The sequence below is a fragment of the Salvelinus namaycush genome, chromosome 2 (assembly GCF_016432855.1).
Source record: "Salvelinus namaycush isolate Seneca chromosome 2, SaNama_1.0, whole genome shotgun sequence".
NCBI classification, from domain to species: Eukaryota; Metazoa; Chordata; class Actinopteri; order Salmoniformes; family Salmonidae; genus Salvelinus; species Salvelinus namaycush.
Genome location: NC_052308.1, coordinates 43119287 through 43139398, shown reverse-complemented (window position 1 = coordinate 43139398; position 20112 = coordinate 43119287). Strand labels below are relative to the sequence as shown.

The 20112-nt window shown below is 40.6% G+C and overlaps 1 long non-coding RNA gene across 1 annotated transcript; it reads right to left on the bottom strand.

Annotated features, from left to right (window-relative positions):
- Window positions 1–17333: 17333 nt before the first annotated feature.
- On the bottom strand, window positions 17334–17762 carry LOC120063572. Its single transcript, XR_005478526.1, has 3 exons — window positions 17679–17762; window positions 17499–17517; window positions 17334–17389 (listed from the first exon to the last, which is right to left on the bottom strand). It is a non-coding gene; the product is annotated as an uncharacterized LOC120063572 (long non-coding RNA).
- Window positions 17763–20112: the final 2350 nt, after the last annotated feature.

Genomic DNA, 20112 nt, shown 5'->3' with positions numbered 1-20112 from the left:
CTACAGCCCTAAATCCCAGCCTATTTATATATAGGGCCGTAGTGATACTGTGTATTACTGTGTCAAGCTGAGTTTATAAAGAACCTTTGATTGTACTTTGGCCTGTCTCTGTGGTTGTTTGCCGTGGGATCTTAGAACTCTACTTTTGACATGTACATTTCAAATATTTATTGTCTTCACAACAACTATTTTTAAAATGACATTGGATGAGATTGTGATTTAAACAGAATCATTCAAGACAATCTGAATATAACATTTATTTCCAAGAATAGTAAGAGAGACAGAACCACTTTGCATCGATGGATAGTGAGTTTCTACTGTGTAAAAACATCTCAGTTTGATCTCAGCAGATGAACTTTGACCTGCCCACGAGAGCAGCTCAGTCCCCGTGAGTGACCTCGTACAGGGTGAGGGTTTAGGATCTCTCTACTCTGTGTAGAAGTAACAGTGAGACACAGTGACAGATGGAGGAGTCTGACAGCTCAGCTGAACTGAGTCTCTCTCTGATGACTGTAGAGCTGACTGTCAGCCTGGGAGGAGGTGGGTCTCTTTGAACGTTGCATTTAAAAAACATTACAGGTAATCCATACATACTAACAGTATGGAAAATCCATTAATAAAATGTTAAACTATATCAGCATTTATGTTTGTACAAAGTACAGTAAATCCTGTCATTATGTGAAATGAAGATGTTTAAGAAATACGACAGAAGATCTCATTTTCAGAACGAGCATAATTAATACGGTATAACAGTGAAGTGTAGGATTGTTTGAACCACCTACTTACCCTGAACAGTGAATGAGACAGGGTCACTAAAAGGAGATGTGTGAGACTCCCATACAGTGTAGTAACATGTCACTTTGACCACAGCTGGAAATGTTGGACCAGACCTCTTCAGCAGCTCAGTTCCTGTTATTGTCTGCATACACGATGAGTCTGGAAGATTTTTTACCCCCCTCTATGTAGAAGTAACAGTGAGACACAGGGAGAGAGGGAGGAGTCTCACAACTCAGCTGAACTGATTCTGTCTCTCTGATGACTGTAGAACTCACTGTCAGCTGAGGAATGTCTGTGAGAATAGGGGAATTAAGCATTTAGCATTTTGTGGTTTTGAGAAATGTACTGATAGCCTAGTCCCTCCTTGTTACTTCAGACTTAAGGATCTTCAGTCAATTACTTTATGCGGCGACAGTATGGGAAATTAAGGAGATATAATATATTCCTTGATTGCTTCATGTAATAGCTTATGACAACACACAGTATGATAACATATCCCAAGAGGAACATGGTAATGATGGCACAACAGTACATTGTTTACAAACATTCAAACAATCTTCTTACCCTGAATTGTGACTGTTGAAGGCTCACTGTATATGGATCTAAACTGTGAACCTGTAGCACTGTACTGACATTGTATTTTGACCTCAGCTGGTGAACTCTGACCTGTCCACTTCACCAGTAGTGTTCCTGTGAGTGTCTGATGACAGGGTGATGGTAGGGTGAATTCTACTTGCCCAGACATTTTGAAGTAACACTCAGAGACAGATGGAGGAGTCTGGCAGTTCAGCTGAACTGAGTCTCTCTCTTTGATGACTGCAGGAATCACTGTTAGACTGGGCCGAGGAAGATCTGTGAGATCAGAGGGATGATGGAGTGTCTTTTTTAATTGAATTATAAATTAATTTTCAATGTTTAACTACTCATACAGATAACGTACCACTTAATATAATATGAGTTTGAAAGAGAAAAACAATTAAGACACTGTTGTCTATTTAAGCAATAAACAATGAGAACGTGCCAGGAACAGCCCTTTGGAGGGAGTTATCACACAATAATCCTCAGCTTAAACGGTTGCCAACATTTAAACAAAAGATGAAGGACATGTCTTTCATTAAAGACGTATTATTGTTCTGAGTAAATGTGTTTTATTTTCATCCTTCCACCTGGACATATGCTCATTTTGGAACGTTGCTATATGGGCGCAGCCAAACAACGGAAGTGATGGATTTTTTTCTGACCAGAACTGTTCCAGAACTTGAGGAAGTGTGTCTGTGCTTGTGCTGCAGCGGCAGGTGCACAAGACAAAACTTTACCAGCATCATACATATCAGTGAATCGCTGTGACATATGAAATACATCTGATAGTGTAATCAATCTGTAATAACTACGTAAAAAAGTAACGAACGTGTTAAATGATTATGTGACGTACAGTCATATCCAGGTCCTGATTGGTCAATAAGCTGATTTTACGCTTCAAATAGTGTTATTTGACACATCAAACAGTGTTATTTCACGTGTATCTTGTTTGAAATGCAAAGACCCAAATGGCGTTCCATACTTTCCAGTGAACGACACACTGACGTCACGTACAGATGCACGTGACTCTTGACTGCAGTAAGAAAGCCTAGATGTAGTTTTTTTTTTAACTTCTAAACAAAATAACTTTTGGGGGGCTCTCCTACGCTGACAATGATGTGTTGATTCTTGCTTGAACAGTCACTAAGATTATATTTGGTTGTGATCTTTGTAAAATAACTATTTTGGATGCAGCAAGTTGTTAGCTAGAATGCTAACGCTCACTGACATGGCCATAGGCTGTAGCAAAAGATAGCCAAATTTTACTGGATGAAGTTGAAGTAATTTAAGTATAATGTAGTTGATTTGCAATGATGACACAAACATTATATTAAGCAGGACATTCATACGAGCCTTAAACTCCAATTATAATTCAAAAGTAGTGTGAAATTCACTCATAAGCAACATGTAAATAGAGGCTTTTTTTGTTGGCGTTCTGTTCTGTCACCATAGTGGATTGAGCAGTCAAATGGAATAGTGAATAGACAATTTTTTGTGTTTGTAAACGTTGCCGCACGAAGGCGATGCGAGCAACGTTTGCAAACACAAAAAATAGTCTATGCACTATTCCATTTGACTGCTCAATCCACTATCTCATCAGCCCAGCCAGGCAATTTATAAACTTGATCTCCACTGTAAAAAGCATTTAGATATTATATTCCATTTATTTTAGACTAGCATTTGGTTTTCAACAGCAGAGATTTGTATTAATCTTGCTGTCTGTCTCATTCCACGGGGATGCTGACCCATGTTGACTCCAATCCTTTCCACAGTTGTGTCAAGTTGGCCTTAAGGTGGTGGACCATTCTTGATACACACAGGAAACTGTTGAGCGTGAAAAACCCAGCACTGTTACAGTTCTGGCACCTTCTACCATACCCCGTTCAAAGGCACTTAAATATTTTGTCTTGCCCTTTCCCCCTCTGAATGGCACACATACACAATCCATGTCTTCAACATGTCTCCTCGCCTTCATCTATTTACTGATTTAAGTGGCTTTAACAAGTGACATCAATAAGGGATCATAGCTTTCAACTGGATTTGCCTGGTCAGTCTATGTCATGTTAATGTTTTGTATACCCAGTGTATACAGCATCTCGTGGAAGGATGAAATCTTATGGATGAATTCATCGAAATAACGTTTTTATTGAAAATATGTCAATTATTATTTGAATATTTTGGTAACACGTTGTTTTGTCTGGTAGCCCAAAAAGTTACATATTGCAGCTTTAAATTCATAATAATGATACTGACCTTTGGCTTTGATGTACTGGAAGGTATCTAGACATAACAAAATGGGTCATTATCATGCTCTTTTTGCCATTATGAAAAATAAGAAAACATGAGATGGGAACACTTTACACAAGTTGGCGAAGCAGAACAGTCTGTAATGCATTCACAGTCATGTTATCAAGCAGTGGTCATTCTTATCTGAACAAAATGTAAAATAATGACAGAGAAATATAAATCAATAGGATGATCAGTGGAATAAGACACACTTATTATAACCATAACATGTTGAAATATTAAGAGTTTCTAAAGTAAAAGACTAAAAGAGGGGAAAGAAGAATGGAATATCCTGTAGCACAAACAGATGGAGCGGAAAAATAACTCACCGAAAAGGAGGATGAGCAAAAACAGATGACCAGCCATATCAGGGATGAACAATGTCATTTTTTAGAGAGCTACAAACATACTGTTAGTCTGACTTTACAGAAGATGGTGGCTGTGACTGGGACAAAGAATACATGTTTCAATAGAAATGTAGATGCGGAGATTGTTCACAGGAAAACCACAGATGTCTCATATGGCAACTGTGAGCTAATGTCATGTTGCAGAGGACAAGGAGGCTGAACATTCAGAATCATTTATCTGTAATTATTTTTAGGTTCTCAAGCTATCTGTCTTTAACAGATTTTATTTTGTATCATTACTGCCGACAATTCGATTTTTATAACCAACAACCTAACTTGTCTGTCTGAGAAAAATATTTATCTTCGACTTCTGTTTTAAGTTTTTAACTGCTGCACAAAGTTTAACTACAAAAACCTTGCATTTGTGGTTGAGAGTTTGATGGTCTCTAAAATGTAGAAGGGTTTTCATATTTCATTTATGTTTGGTGAGTCATGTTTAATAATGTGCCAGAGCAGTGAAGGTAAACTGATAAGCTCAGTAAAGGAAAGGAAAGGATGGAAGGAAGGAACGGAGGAGAGAAGAAGAAGCGAGTTCACACTACTCGGACTGATCAGTTTACCTTGAATGCTCTAACTGATACCTAAATGTCAGCGCCTGTTCAGGTAAACCGCGTCAGCCCCGGGAAGCCCCTTTGTTAATCAGGCCCTGGACGTACCCCAACAACAGAATGGTGTGGGCATATACCTGTATAAAAAAATATTAAATCAAGTATACTGCTGATTGGCCAGCTCAGCCAGTGAGCCAACACGATATAATGTTTAATGAGGAAATGGCAAGCATTATCGAAACTGTATGTTTTGTGTAACAAGTCTAGGTGTTTGTTTTTTGTTTTTTGTTATTATGCTTTGTGATTATGCTTTGCTACAAATAGGATTAGTGGTGGGGAAACAAAGCTTCCTTGAGCATTGAGATTTTCCAGCTAATTGTCTAAAATAGGTTAAATTCTCAAGGCTTTGATCAAGTGCACACTAGTGACACCTGCTGGTATAAAGAATTTAGAGCAGCCAAATTATTATAGATTATGTCCCACACCCCATAGAGTGTGTGCAGTGTAGCCTTTTTGTCTTCTACCAATCAGGTGGTTGTTCGACGAAACGAAGCTTTGGACGTCATTGATCACGTGCTTCTGATAAAGTGATACGGGCATCGGCACACTGTGATTTCAACGCATGCCTCTGAGCTCAGGCATTGAGCTCTGTGCGTTTTGTTGCTGTGCGTTTTGTTGCCAACCTTACTTTGCTAGCTGACAACTTTACGTTTTTTTTCTTTTTACTTTTTAATTACCGTTTATATTTTTAGTTTTTCCATCACAACTTTTTTCCCTCATTCAACTTTTTCACTCCGGACGCTTTATCTGGACATGGTTCGTCAGCACCTTCAACAGCCGAAGCTAAGTAGTAACATTAACATGATGTCTTTTAATTGCAGTCGCTGTACTCATAATATACAGGAGAACGATCGCCTTACTGAGAGGATAGCTGTGCTACAAGCCCAGCTTCAGACGCAATCGTTAGGCAAGGGTAATTTCAGTGTAGGAAAGGAAGAAACAGCGTCTGTGCCACCAGTAAGTACAGATACTAACGTTAGTATAAATCCCCCCGCACAGTCCCCGCAGCCAGACAACTTTCTCATGGCTTCTGAAGGGAAATGCTGTAGGAATGCTCAACTGGTGTCGCTCATTCAGCCGACAGAAACTTTCAACCGGTTTTCCCCATTAAGTAGCGAGTCGGAGTCTGAGGCCGAGTCTTGTTACGGGGTCTGAGACGCCGAAGGCTCCCACCATTAGCTCTGACAAATTGAAAACCCTAGTCATTGGCGACTCCATTACCCGCAGTATTAGACTTAAAACGAATCACCCAGCGATCATACACTGTTTACCAGGGGGCAGGTCTACTGACGTTAAGGCTAATCTGAAGATGGTGCTGGCTAAAGCTAAAAATGGCGAGTGTAGAGAGTATAGAGATATTGTTATCCACGTCGGCACCAACGATGTTAGGATGAAACAGTCAGAGGTCACCAAGCGCAACATAGCTTCAGCGTGTAAATCAGCTAGAAAGATGTGTCGGCATCGAGTAATTGTCTCTGGCCCCCTCCCAGTTAGGGGGAGTCACGAGCTCTACAGCAGAGTCTCACAACTCAATCGCTGGTTAAAAACTGTTTTCTGCCCCTCCCAAAAGATAGAATTTGTAGATAATTGGCCCTCTTTCTGGGACTAACCCACAAACAGGACCAAGCCTGACCTGCTGAGGAGTGACGGACTCCATCCTAGCTGGAGGGGTGCTCTCATCTTATCTACCAACATAGACAGGGCTCTAACTCCACAATGAAATAGGGTGCAGGCCAGGCAGCAGGCTGTTAGCCAACCTGCCAGCTTAGTGGAGTCTGCCACTAGCATAGTCAGTGTAGTCAGCTCAGCCATCCCCATTGAGACTGTGTCTGTGCCTCGACCTAGGTTGGGCAAAACTAAACATGGCGGTGTTCGCCTTAGCAATCTCATTAGGATAAAGACCTCCTCCATTCCTGCCATTATTGAAAGAGATCGTGATACCTCACATCTCAAAATAGGGTTACTTAATGTTAGATCCCTCACTTCAAAGGCAGTTATAGTCAATGAACTAATCACTGATCACAATCTTGATGTGATTGGCCTGACTGAAACATGGCTTAAGCCTGATGAATTTACTGTGTTAAATGAGGCCTCACCTCCTGGTTACACTAGTGACCAAATCCCCCGTGCATCCCGCAAAGGCGGAGGTGTTGCTAACATTTACGATAGCAAATTTCAATTTACAAAAAAGAAAATGACGTTTTCGTCTTTTGAGCTTCTAGTCATGAAATCTATGCAGCCTACTCAATCACTTTTTATAGCTACTGTTTACAGGCCTCCTGGGCCATATACAGCGTTCCTCTCTGAGTTCCCTGAATTCCTATCGGACCTTGTAGTCATAGCAGATAATATTCTAATTTTTGGTGATTTTAATATTCATATGGAAAAGTCCACAGACCCACTCCAAAAGGCTTTCGGAGCCATCATCGACTCAGTGGGTTTTGTCCAACATGTCTCTGGACCTACTCACTGCCACAGTCATACTCTGGACCTAGTTTTGTCCCATGGAATAAATGTTGTAGATCTTAATGTTTTTCCTCATAATCCTGGACTATCGGACCACTATTTTATTACGTTTGAAATCGCAACAAATAATCTGCTCAGACTCCAACCAAGGAGCATCAAAAGTCGTGCTATAAATTTTCAGACAACACAAAAATTCCTTGATGCCCTTCCAGACTCCTTCTGCCTACCCAAGGACGTCAGAGGACAAAAATCAGTTAACCACCTAACTGAGGAACTCAATTTAACCTTGCGCAATACCCTAGATGCAGTTGCACCCCTAAAAACGAAAAACATTTGTCATAAGAAACTAGCTCCCTGGTATACAGAAAATACCCGAGCTCTGAACCAAGCTTCCAGAAAATTGGAACGGAAATGACGCCACACCAAACTGGAAGTCTTCCGACTAGCTTGGAAAGACAGTACCGTGCAGTATCGAAGAGCCCTCACTGCTGCTCGATCATCCTACTTTTCCAACTTAATTGAGGAAAATAAGAACAATCCCAAATTTCTTTTTGATACTGTTGCAAAGCTAACTAAAAAGCAGCATTCCCCAAGAGAGGATGGCTTTCACTTCAGCAGTAATAAATTCATGAACTTCTTTGAGGAAAAGATCATGATCATTAGAAAGCAAATTACGGACTCCTCTTTAAATCTGCGTATTCCTCCAGGGCTTAGCTGTCCTGGATCTGCACAGCTCTGCCAGGGCCTGGGATCGGGAGAGACACTTAAGTGTTTTAGTACTATATCTCTTGACACAATGATGAAAATAATTATGGCCTCTAAACCTTCAAGCTGCATACTGGATCCTATTCCTACTAAACTACTGAAAGAGCTGCTTCCTGTGCTTGGCCCTCCTATGTTGAACATAATAAACGGCTCTCTATCCACCGGATGTGTACCAAACTCACTAAAAGTGGCAGTAATAAAGCCTCTCTTGAAAAAGCCAAACCTTGACCCGGAAAATATAAAAAAACTATCGGCCTATATCGAATCTTCCATTCCTCTCAAAAATGTTAGAAAAAGCTGTTGCGCAGCAACTCACTGCCTTCCTGAAGACAAACAATGTATACGAAATGCTTCAGTCTGGTTTTAGACCCCATCATAGCACTGAGACTGCACTTGTGAAGGTGGTAAATTACCTTTTAATGGCGTCAGACCGAGGCTCTGCATCTGTCCTCGTGCTACTAGACCTTAGTGCTGCCTTTGACACCATCGATCACCACATTCTTTTGGAGAGACTGGAAACCCAAATTGGTCTACACGGACAAGTTCTGGCCTGGTTTAGATCTTATCTGTCGGAAAGATATCAGTTTGTCTCTGTGAATGGTTTGTCCTCTGACAAATCAACTGTACATTTCGGTGTTCCTCAAGGTTCCGTTTTAGGACCACTATTGTTTTCACTATATATTTTACCTCTTGGGGATGTTATTCGAAAACATAATGTTAACTTTCACTGCTATGCGGATGACACACAGCTGTACATTTCAATGAAACATGGTGAAGCCCCAAAATTGCCCTCGCTAGAAGCCTGTGTTTCAGACATAAGGAAGTGGATGGCTGAAAACTTTCTACTTTTAAACTCGGACAAAACAGAGATGCTTGTTCTAGGTCCCAAGAAACAAAGAGATCTTCTGTTAAATCTGACAATTAATCTTGATGGTTGTAAAGTCGTCTCAAATAAAACTGTGAAGGACCTCGGCGTTACTCTTGACCCTGATCTCTCTTTTGACGAACATATCAAGACTGTTTCAAGGACAGCTTTTTTCCATCTACGTAACATTGCAAAAATCAGAAATGTTCTGTCCAAAAATGATGCAGAAAAATGTATCCATGCATTTGTTACTTCTAGGCTAGACTACTGCAATGCTCTACTTTCCGGCTACCCGGATAAAGCACTAAATAAACTTCAGTTAGTGCTAAATACGGCTGCTAGAATCCTGACTAGAACCAAGAAATTTGATCATATTACTCCAGTGCTAGCTTCCCTACACTGGCTTCCTGTTAAGGCAAGGGCTGATTTCAAGGTTTTACTGTTAACCTATAAAGCGTTACATGGGCTTGCTCCTACCTATCGTTCCGAGTTGGTCCTGCCGTACATACCTACACGTACGCTACGGTCACAAGACGCAGGCCTCCTAATTGTCCCTAGAATTTCTAAGCAAACAGCTGGAGGCAGGGCTTTCTCCTATAGATCTCCATTTTTATGGAATGGTGTGCCTACCCATGTGAGAGACGCAGACTCGGTCTCAACCTTTAAGTCTTTACTGAAGACTTATCTCTTCAGTAGGTCATATGATTGAGTGTAGTCTGGCCCAGGAGTGTGAAGGTGAACGGAAAGGCTCTGGAGCAACGAACCACCCTTGCTGTCTCTGCCTGGCCGGTTCCCCTCCACTGGGATTCTCTACCTCTAACCCTATTACAGGGGCTGAGTCACTGACTTACTGGTGCTCTTTCATGCCGTCCCTAGGAGGGGTGCGTCACTTGAGTGGGTTGAGTTACTGACGTGATCTTCCTGTCTGGGTTGGCGCCCCCCCTTGGTTTGTGCTGTGGTGGAGATCTTTGTGGGCTATACTCGGCCTTGTCTCAGGATTGTAAGTTGGTGGCTGAAGATATCCCTCTAGTGGTGCGGGGGCTGTGCTTTGGCAAAGTGGGTGGGGTTATATCCTTCCTGTTTGGCCCTGCATTTATGCTGCAGTAGTTTGTGTCGGGGGGCTAGGGCCAGTTGGTTATATCTGGAGTACTTCTCCTGTCTTATCCAGTGTCCTGTGTGAATTTAAGTATGCTCTCTCTAATTCTCTCCTTCACTCTTTCTTTCTCTCTCTCGGAGGACCTGAGCCCTAGGACCATACATCAGGACTACTGGGCATGATGACTCCTTGCTGTCCCCAGTCCACCTGGCCTTGCTGCTGTCCCAGTTTCAACTGTTCTGCCTGCAGTTATGGAACCCCTACCTGTCCCAGACCTGCTGTTTTCAACTCTTAATGATCGGCTATGAAAAGCCAACTGACATTTATTCCTGATTATTATTTGACCATGCTTGTCATTTATGAACATTTTGAACATCTTGGCTCTCTCTAATTCTCTCCTTCTCTCTTTCGTTCTCTCTCTCGGAGGAACTGAGCCCTAGGACCATACGTCAGGACTACCGGGCATGATGACTCCTTGCTGTCCCCAGTCCACCTGGCCTTGCTGCTGTCCCAGTTTCAACTGTTCTGCCTGCGGTTATGGAACCCCTACCTGTCCCAGACCTGCTGTTTTCAACTCTTAATTATCGGCTATGAAAAGCCAACTGACATTTATTCCTGATTATTATTTGACCATGCTTGTCATTTATGAACATTTTGAACATCTTGGCCATGTTCTGTTATAATCTCCACCCGGCACAGCCAGAAGAGGACTGGCCACCCCTCATAGCCTGGTTCCTCTCTAGGTTTCTTCCTAGGTTTTGGCCTTTTCTAGGGAGTTTTTCCTAGCCACCGTGCTTCTACACCTGCATTGCTTGCTGTTTGGGGTTTTAGGCTGGGTTTCTGTACAGCACTTCGAGATATTAGCTGATGTACGAAGGGCTATATAAAATAAACTTGATTGATTGATTGAATGTGTGATCACTCTCTCTTACCAGCTTGCAGTCAGGGGTAGGGTCAAGGAGCCCAAGCCAAAGGCCACTGAGAACACTGATCCCAATGTGGAGAAGGCTCCAAAGGCTGCCAAGGTTGGAGCCAAGAAGACTAAGGACAAAGAAGCCGGTGAGCTGAATCCACTGAATTGATTGTGCTCATCACTCCTAGGATTTAGACATCACCCTATAATCTGCCCAATTGTATGGGATCATTGTTATTGAGCTACACCCATTGTAATGGAGGACATTTAACATTGCTCATTCAATGACTTGTATGGGTATCTCACTTCTCCTCATTGTGTCCAGGATTGCATGCATACACACACATCACTAACTCTTGTCTCTAGAAGCTGAGAAGAAAAAGGCTACAGCCAAAAAGCAGAAGGAGAAACCTTCAGAGGCAAGTGTGGTCAGTTATGTTCTGACTATTGGCATTGTTCAAGTGGTTTTGGTGTATAGGGACTTTTTTTACACTTTTGTCATGGGTACTGTTCCCTATTTGGGCTTTACCATGTTAAATTGAATCTCAAATGGTAAATGCTACCACAAACCAGCAGCATTGCAAACCTGTCATTTTCATCTTTCAGGATGCAAAACTCAGGAAGTCCGGAAAAGCATCTGCTTCCAAGGTGTCCCCTGCTAAGAAGCCCAAGTCGAATAGGACAATGGGGAAGAGGGGACAGCTGAGGATCAACCCAAAGCACAGAAGACTACCAAGGGTGAAGTGGCAGCCAAGAAGGGTGCAAAGGCCAAAGCTTTCCAGAAGCCTGCAGAGGGTGATGAAGGGGCCACTGCTGCTCCTGAAGCTACAACCACAGGGAAACGAGGCAAGGGGGGCAGCAGCAGAGTGACTGCACTCCTTTTATCCACTTTATATGTTTTTAAATAAAGCAGTTTTTTGTACGACTTGTTTGTGGCATTTAAGTGTAGACCTAGCTGCTGTAAAATGTAATCTCCACTTTTCCTGTAGATAAGTGTTGGTGGTAGCTAGGGGTTTGTAAAGATGTTTAATGATTCACTGATGCAAGTTTATATATATATATATATAAATAAAAAGCTGTTAAGTTCTTGTTTCTTGCACCTGCTTAATCAGTACCCTCTTCTGCCAGATTAATTGCATCACTAGTACAGTGACTTCCCGGTTCCTGGAAAATATTGATGGTTAAGTTGTTTTCTACACGGTCAGGACTTTGTTGTTTATCCATCATAGGTTGATAACCATGGCACGATTCGTTGGGGAAATCTGGTACAGTGAGTGTGCAGATAGTTGAGATCCATCTGAGCCTGGAACACACTGGACATGACATCTCCTGAGGGACGGCCCTGATACTGGTCTTTCACTGTTCTCTCCACCATGGAATTTATGATGCTGCTGGTTTGTGGTAGCAGTCTTTCTATACAGTTAGAACTGACCATCTCAAAATAAACATTTCCCATAACTATGAAGCTATGGGAAATTATTCAAAACTTTTCTGTTATGGGTCAGTGCCCACAATGGTGCAATGCAACATGTTGTACCATTTCAGTTTGTCCACAAGGGGGTGCAAGAACTAATTGGGTCTTCAGTTTGATATTCAAAGGTACCCAAACCAGAACATTGCTGTCCACTGGTGCTCCTGGTTCTTTATTCCCTGGAAGTTTAACCAGCTTTTACTCAACCACCCCTAAGGAGAAAAATAAATCATTAATGCTGTGGACCTCAAGGCCTGGATTTGAAAAAGGATACACGGGAAGAAGTGAAGCAAGTTTTTACTCTGCCCAGAATCTGTCCACGACGTGAGTAATTCGTATGGAGGTCAATGAGTTGAATTTGGTGAACAAATATTTGCCAATTTTCCACGTGGGGGTTATTTGATCGAATCCAAGTTTTGTAATTGTTAGGTTGTGGACGCATGTGGCATTTCTGCAACTGAAAAAACAATTTATATTGGAGTTGTGCCTGTTGGGATACTTATGGTTAACCCATTGTAGCATTGACATTGAAATGGAGGGCTTACATTATTTTAACATAGTCAACTGGGTGGGAATTCCTACGAGTCAGGAGAAATCTGCCATTGAAGGAAATGTAATACTTTAAAATGGAGAGCATAGACAACGCCATTGAAGCTGTCACAGATGCGACCTATCTATGACACGGTCACACTTATCTGCCCTCATTGGCTAGAAAGGTCTCGCCTGCCTTCCATCTTTGAGGACATTGTTAGAGCTCGACTAGCTTGTCAATATAGGCAATATTTTCTACACATCAAAAACATGAGGTTGAAATAGAAACTGGGTGTGTTGACTCAATCCTTCATCTTCAAAACTGCATGTTTATTTGTTTTAAAAAATAAAAAGTTGACATTTCATTTCACTAATAGAAACAGTACGGAAGCACTGAAAGTCTGAGCAGTTTCACAGCTCTTCAAGTATGTTCATTCAGTTTATAGATTAGTTTATAGTCTCAGCAGGGGCAGATCCAACAGGCCAGGCCAAGAGTGCGGGGCTTCAAGCTGAGCATATTCCGACTCAGTCCTGATCCAATCAGGCCCAACGTCGCGTTTAGCTCGTCCAATAGAAACAAGTCAAGAACCCATCACTTGCTTGATCCAGTGATAAATTTGATTTTGTCCACAGCAGTGCACTGTAGCTAGTCACATCACTCCTCCCAGAAAGAAGAGCGATTTGGTGAAATGGGCAAAGACTGGGGTGATTGAGAAGAGGGGCAGAGGAAGACAAACATGGAAGAGAACATTGGGAGTAAGAAAAGGGAGAAAGGAGAGATTTTAGGGTTAAAGAGAGAAAAGGAAGAGAGATTTTGGGTGGAGAGAAAAGGAGAGCGAAAAAAGTCACTAGCCATGTGGATCCTCAACATGCCAGCTGTTTACCTTCCCAATTCTTCCACAAGAGAAAGCCTTTAAGCATCTGCATTAATGACTGCAAAAACAAGAAGAAATAAATTCAATACCACTTGAATCAATTCTAAAGCAAGAAAACGTTTCCACGTGTAAACAATTTCACTGCTTGGAGAGAGCGAGATAAACAAACATGCAGATCTCCTGGCTCCTCATCCTCCTCCTTTCCCGCTAAGCCCGCCCTTTGAGCTGGCCTGGCTCCACCACATGCATCAGAGGCAGTGTACAGGTTTGTTAGTTAGTCGCCTCCCCCCACACCAGGCCCCGCCTCCTCCAGAATGATACCAGTATATATGTTGTGACTGGGTATATTGGTACACCATCCAAAGTGTAATTAATAACTTCATCTTGCTCAAAGGGATATTCAATGTCTACTTTTTTTAACAATAATGGTACTTTGTGAGGCATTAGACAACCTCCCTGTTTTTCATGGTTGAATCTGTGTTTGAAATTCACTACGTGACTGACCATCTTTACAGATAATTGTATGTTTTGGGTACAGAGATCAGGTAGTCATAAAAAAATCATAATAAACACTATTATAAACACGTATTATGCGACTTGTTAAGCAAAATTTTACTTCTGAACTTGTTTTGGATTTCCAAAACAAAGGTGTTGAATACTCATTCACACTTTTTTTTTACGTAATTCCACTTTGATATTATTTATTTTTATTTTTACCTTTATTTAACTAGGCAAGTCAGTTAAGAACAAATTCTTATTTTCAATGACGGCCTAGGAACAGCGGTTAACTGCCTTGTTCAGGTGCAGAACAACAGATTTTTACCTTGTCAGCACGGGAATTTGATCTTGCAACCTTTCGGTTACTAGTCCAATGCTCTAACCACTGGATTACCTTCTACCCCGATATGAGGTATTGTGTGTAGGCCAGTGATAAAAAAATCTCAATTTCATACATTTTAAATTTAGGCTGTAACACAACAAAATGTGGAAAACGTCAAGGGGTGTGAAGACTTTCTGAAGGCATTGTATGTTTTACCATTTAGATATAAAAGCACTTTATCTATATAGTCCCCACATTTGAGGAAGTCACAAGTATTTGGACAAATTCATTTATAGTGTATTAAAGTAGTCACACATTTTGTATTTTGGTCCTATATTCCTCGCACCCAATAAATACATCAAGCTTGTGACTCAACAAACCTATTGGATGCATTTGCAGTTTGTTTTGGTTGTGTTTTGGATTATGTTTTGCCCAATAGGAAATGAATTGTATCCAACAGTTATGGAAGGAGGTATCACACAGTCAATATAATATACATCATTACAGTAGATTTAGCATTTACTAGGGGGAAGAAATAAGAAAAATGCTCAAAGGGGAGTATGACCCAGACCCCTCCAAAAAAATATATATATATATATATTAACACAGTAACAGATATTATGGATAGACATGTAACAGAAGTCAGTTGTCCATGTGTAATACAGTAGTAATATTACCTGTTAGGCAACTTATTTACAGTAACTGGATGTGTGATAAACAAAGGATGTCGTGTGAGAAAGAATGTATTTGTATGAGATGTGTGAGACATAGCTACAGAAAGCCAGAGGTGTAGTGTCAGTTTGTCTGCAGAAGACTGTACAACCCATCCGGCTGGGTGTCACGCCCTGGCCTTAGTATTCTTTGTTTTCTTTATTATTTTAGTTAGGTCAGGGTGTGACATGGGTATTTATGTGGGTTTTGTAGTGTCCAGGGTGATTGTAAGGTTTAGGGGGTTTATTTAGAGTAGTTGTATTTATGTTTAGTATAGTTGTCTAGCTGTGTCTATGTTGGGTATAGTTGTCTAGGAAAGTCTATGGTTGCCTGAAGGGGTTCCCAATTAGAGACAGCTGGTTTCTGTTGTCTCTGATTGGGAGCCATATTTAGGGTAGCCATAGGCTTTAGTTTGTTGTGGGGAATTGTCTATGTTGAACGTTTGTAGCCTGTGTGTGTGCGCACTACGTTTATTAGCTTCACGGTCGTTTGTTGTTTTGATAGTTTGTAAGTGTTTTGTTTCGTTTTGCCTTCGTCTATAATAAAAGAAGATGGCTTATTTTCCACGCCCTGCGTTTTGGTCCGTCTCTCCTCCACACGATCGTGACACTGGGCTGAGGTTGCTGGTCTGTCGGGGATTGAGCTGTATACGTGGTACGTATCAGACTAGAGGAAAGAAACAGATTCACTTTAGGGCGTCAAATCTACAGTACAGTAAATGTAAGGTGTATTTTATGAGGATGTAACACCAATCTTAAACTGAAAGTCATAAAACACAGTGAGAGAAAGAGATACTTTTATCCTCTAGTCAGTCTGTCTGTGAAAACAATGCCATATATAGTAATATAACAATATAATATATTACAACGAATAGGACATTTGTGCTGTACTTACATGTTCATTTGCAAATGCCTGTGTATCCACATCAACGGGACCTGCACATCACAGAGAGAGAGAATTCCATGAGTAAGAAGTTGTGTATGTATGTATGAGTGTGTGTTTGAGGGGGGTCATGTGTATTTTACATGTCTACATTGCATGTGTGTTACTTAGTCAAGTTTGCCCTATTGCGTTAGTAACAGCCAAACAGAAGAAGTGCAAGTAACAGGGCTTGATGTCATTTCACACTTCTCCTTATGACTCAAACCACCCTGCAGATCTACAGCTCTATTCTCACACTGCTGATGCTCTGACACATTCATTTCTGTTTTAAGTGTCATATATGCATTTTGATATGGTTGATAAGGTTAGGCCCAACGTTTAAGCATGTACAGTAGCTGTGCACTTGCAGATGGTCCCGAGATCTGAGGGACAAACCTGAGGGCATGAACGTGGACAGTACAGAAGGGATCTGAGAATCAATTCCAGCATCTCCTGAATCCACCTGTAGTAGAGAGAGAGGGAGAAGAAGAGAGAGAAGAGAGAGACTTTTAATCCTCCAGTCGTAACAAACTGACTGTCTATTCTACTTTCTAACTCGTGACATGAACTGCACCCTCCTTTGTATCACAGGAAGTGTTTGTGGGTTTTGTGTCATTCTGAGGTCTACACATGTCCAATGCAAGATGTAGGTTATTTGATTTTACATAAACTATGTACCTACTTATGAACACATTTACAAGGTTTAACATGATTTAATGTATTCAGAAACCGTTTTTGGTGAAAAACATCTTATTTGGTAATTTAAAAAAATGACCATATAAATCTGTAAATAAATATAGCTGTTGGTTTGATACTTTGAACATTCATATGTTGGAAGCACTACTAATGTAACATTAAGGTCTTGATCCTCAGATCAGACAGTCAGAGGGCAGAGGGCAGAGGATGCTGGTGAGAGGAGTTATAGGAGGACGGTCTCATTGTAATCGTTGAAATGGAATTAATGGAATGGAGTCAAACACATAGTTTTGTTTGACTCCGTCCTATTAAATCCATTACAATCATTACAATGAGCCTGTCCTCCTATAACTCATACCACCAGCCTCCTCTGTCAGAGGGGTATATGTGTACAGATACCACTGTAATTTAGAATATTCACCATGACTCCACTGCTCACCGCTCCCATAGACACCAAATCATCTACAACTGAAACACAATGAAAATGGAATTACAGTGTTTGTACATGCCTGTATATAGTTAGGTAAGTTGTATGTGTGTCTATGTTGATGTATTTTGTTTAGAACATACATTGGCTGTGATCATCCTGTCTGGCTGTAGGTCTGTACAACATAAAAGTATAAGAAGGTTGTGGTAAGAACATCTCATCATGGACAATACAGAACTAAAGGTTGATACAATCTACATCATATTCACAAGCGGAATTCTTACCTCTGAGAATAGTTTTTCTCTGAAAAACAAATGAGGATAAATTAATTATATTGAATATAGTCTAACCTATACAATATGATCAAAATGAGTTGATAAATTAACCCATGCCAAAGTCACTTACATTAATGTCAGCACGGTAAATTTGCAAATGATTTGTTATGCATAATCAAATGTACTCACTGGTCCTCCTGCAGAGACAGACAGCTGTCAATCCTACCAGGAGCACGCCCACTCCAGAAGCCACTGCTGCCTGCCATAATCGCCCCACTATTTGGTGACATGACGACAACGGGAGAGGTCATTAGCTCTTGGACCACATTATTGTTCTTCTAAGATAATGTGCACAGCTCTGTTTTCATATGTGTGAGAAAAGACAGCGAGAAAAGGATACTTACCCAGAATGCTTTCTTGACTGTTTGATTCCACATCACTTTCTGTGGAGCTTTGACCTCCTGGGCACATGCAAGAGAGAAGGACAGTTTAATAACAGAGTTATGTAAATATTTCTAAGAATAAACAAATTGTTTGATTAATCCTAAACCTTTGACTGAATTTACATTTGGCTATATTTGCAAAACTGGTTTATGCTTTAATAGACAAAAATATTTAGCAAACTAAATGAAACCTATTGGCTATACTTACTTTCAGTTGGACTCGCTGGGGTGTCAGTGGTCAAAGTACAGCAAACAGTCGACCCTGATGCAAAGCAAATCATTGGATCTGATTATACAAATACATTTAAATGGGTTGATTTTAATCAATCAAATATCAACCTCTTTTTGTAATGAGGCAAATTTGTGATGGAAAAAAAAACATGGAGAAGATAAGCTACTCTATTTGTTTTACTTATATTTGCTAACTAGATAAAGATGACTAAGAGACCTGATGAAGGATTCACAGCCATGCTAGGGGTCAAAGGGGAGGTCAAACCTGGTGAGAAGAGATTTCTCATATTACACAAGAACAAATGTAAATTAATATAATATCTAAGGTATTTCAATAAGCAGAAAGAGAGAAGTACAATACACATTACCTACAAATCAGATGGACTAAAAATGGTTAAAAATCTGGACTAAAATTACAAGCAGCTATGAATCTATTAGTTAACCGGTCAGAGCTTTAGTGAATGAATGTGAACAAAGATATTGTACTTGCAAACTAAGTTTAAATTGGTGGATCTACGTACTGGTAGTTGGTGTCACTGTGGTGTCTGGGGTAAAGGTACAAGTAACAGTCGAAACAAATGGGAAGCAATATGACTACACAAGAATAAGGTTTTACATTCACATTTGGGTCACTTAATTTTACAGGCCCGTAATCTTAACGCTTGACTGTATAATTGGAACTTGCAGAGATGGTAATTTAGAGGCCCAACACACCTTCTGTAGGACTCACTGTCGTGCTGGGAGGCAAAGTAGATCTAGGACCTGGAGTCAAACCCACTGAGAAAACATATATTAATGAAATTAGCATTTTATTCATGATCGTATTAATGATCATCATGGTGTTGTTGGCCTTTTGAAATACCTTCATGATTTATCTATTCAAAATGGGCAAAGTAGGACTATAAAAATCACTACGGACAGATTGCTTCTAGCCCTGGTAGATTATATTTCTCCTCATTATAGAGATGATAAGACCAATTCATAAGGTGATAAAGTCTTTCAGGACAGATAAGGTGTTGATTGTTGTATGACAGCTTCCTAGAATAAGGTCACCATGTATCTAACAGCAGAAGCCAAAAAGCGCATAGATATGATCTAAACACTCGACTAGATGAACACAGACATTCTATTACTTGTGCTGATGATCCCAGACATTGGTGTTGAGGCTGGTGTCATATCTATAGAACAGCTTAATTTACACATTAAGACAATTATTCTTATTGCTGAAACTTTTGTTGCTTTAAAATAACAGCAGTGCCACTATAAAAGCACACATGTGTAGCCTACCTGCCATAGAAGGTGTCTGTATAGTTGTTGGATCACTGATGTGAACTCCCACCAGATCTAAAATCATTTGGGATTGAAATGTGGTATTTAGTTTGTTGGTCAGAATGAGTATAGTCATACTAAGAAGATGCTAAAATCAAAGTGAGTCAGATCATGAAGACCTGCAGCCCTGATAGATTTGTTTAGATAATGACTCACGTGCAAAGCTTTTCCCATCACTGCGTTGAGAAAGAGAGTTTGGTCCTGAGCTCACTCTGTAGTCACAGCTCACCTCCTTACGCCTCACTGACTGAAGAGTTCTGATAATATCCCTCTCAGTTACAGTGAATCTACAGAACCACTGTTTGGAACCTTTGCTTTTTTCTTTCCAGATCTTTGCTGTGAAGGATGGCTGACTCTGCTCTCCAACATACAGGTTACAGGTGGTGTCAGGACTGACGGATCCAGGAATCAAACAGATGATGGTGAAGTCCTCATCAAAATGGACTGTAATGTCTGGTTTTGGATCTGTTAGGAAAGGACAGAGACTCCTTTTTGCATCACTCTATTTGAATGTAAAGTATATGTCACAAGTGACACTGACTCTTACTAAACTAGAGCCTGCCATTCTCTTTATAGTACGTATCAGCATGTCTTATTTGATATCATGCATATTTATGATG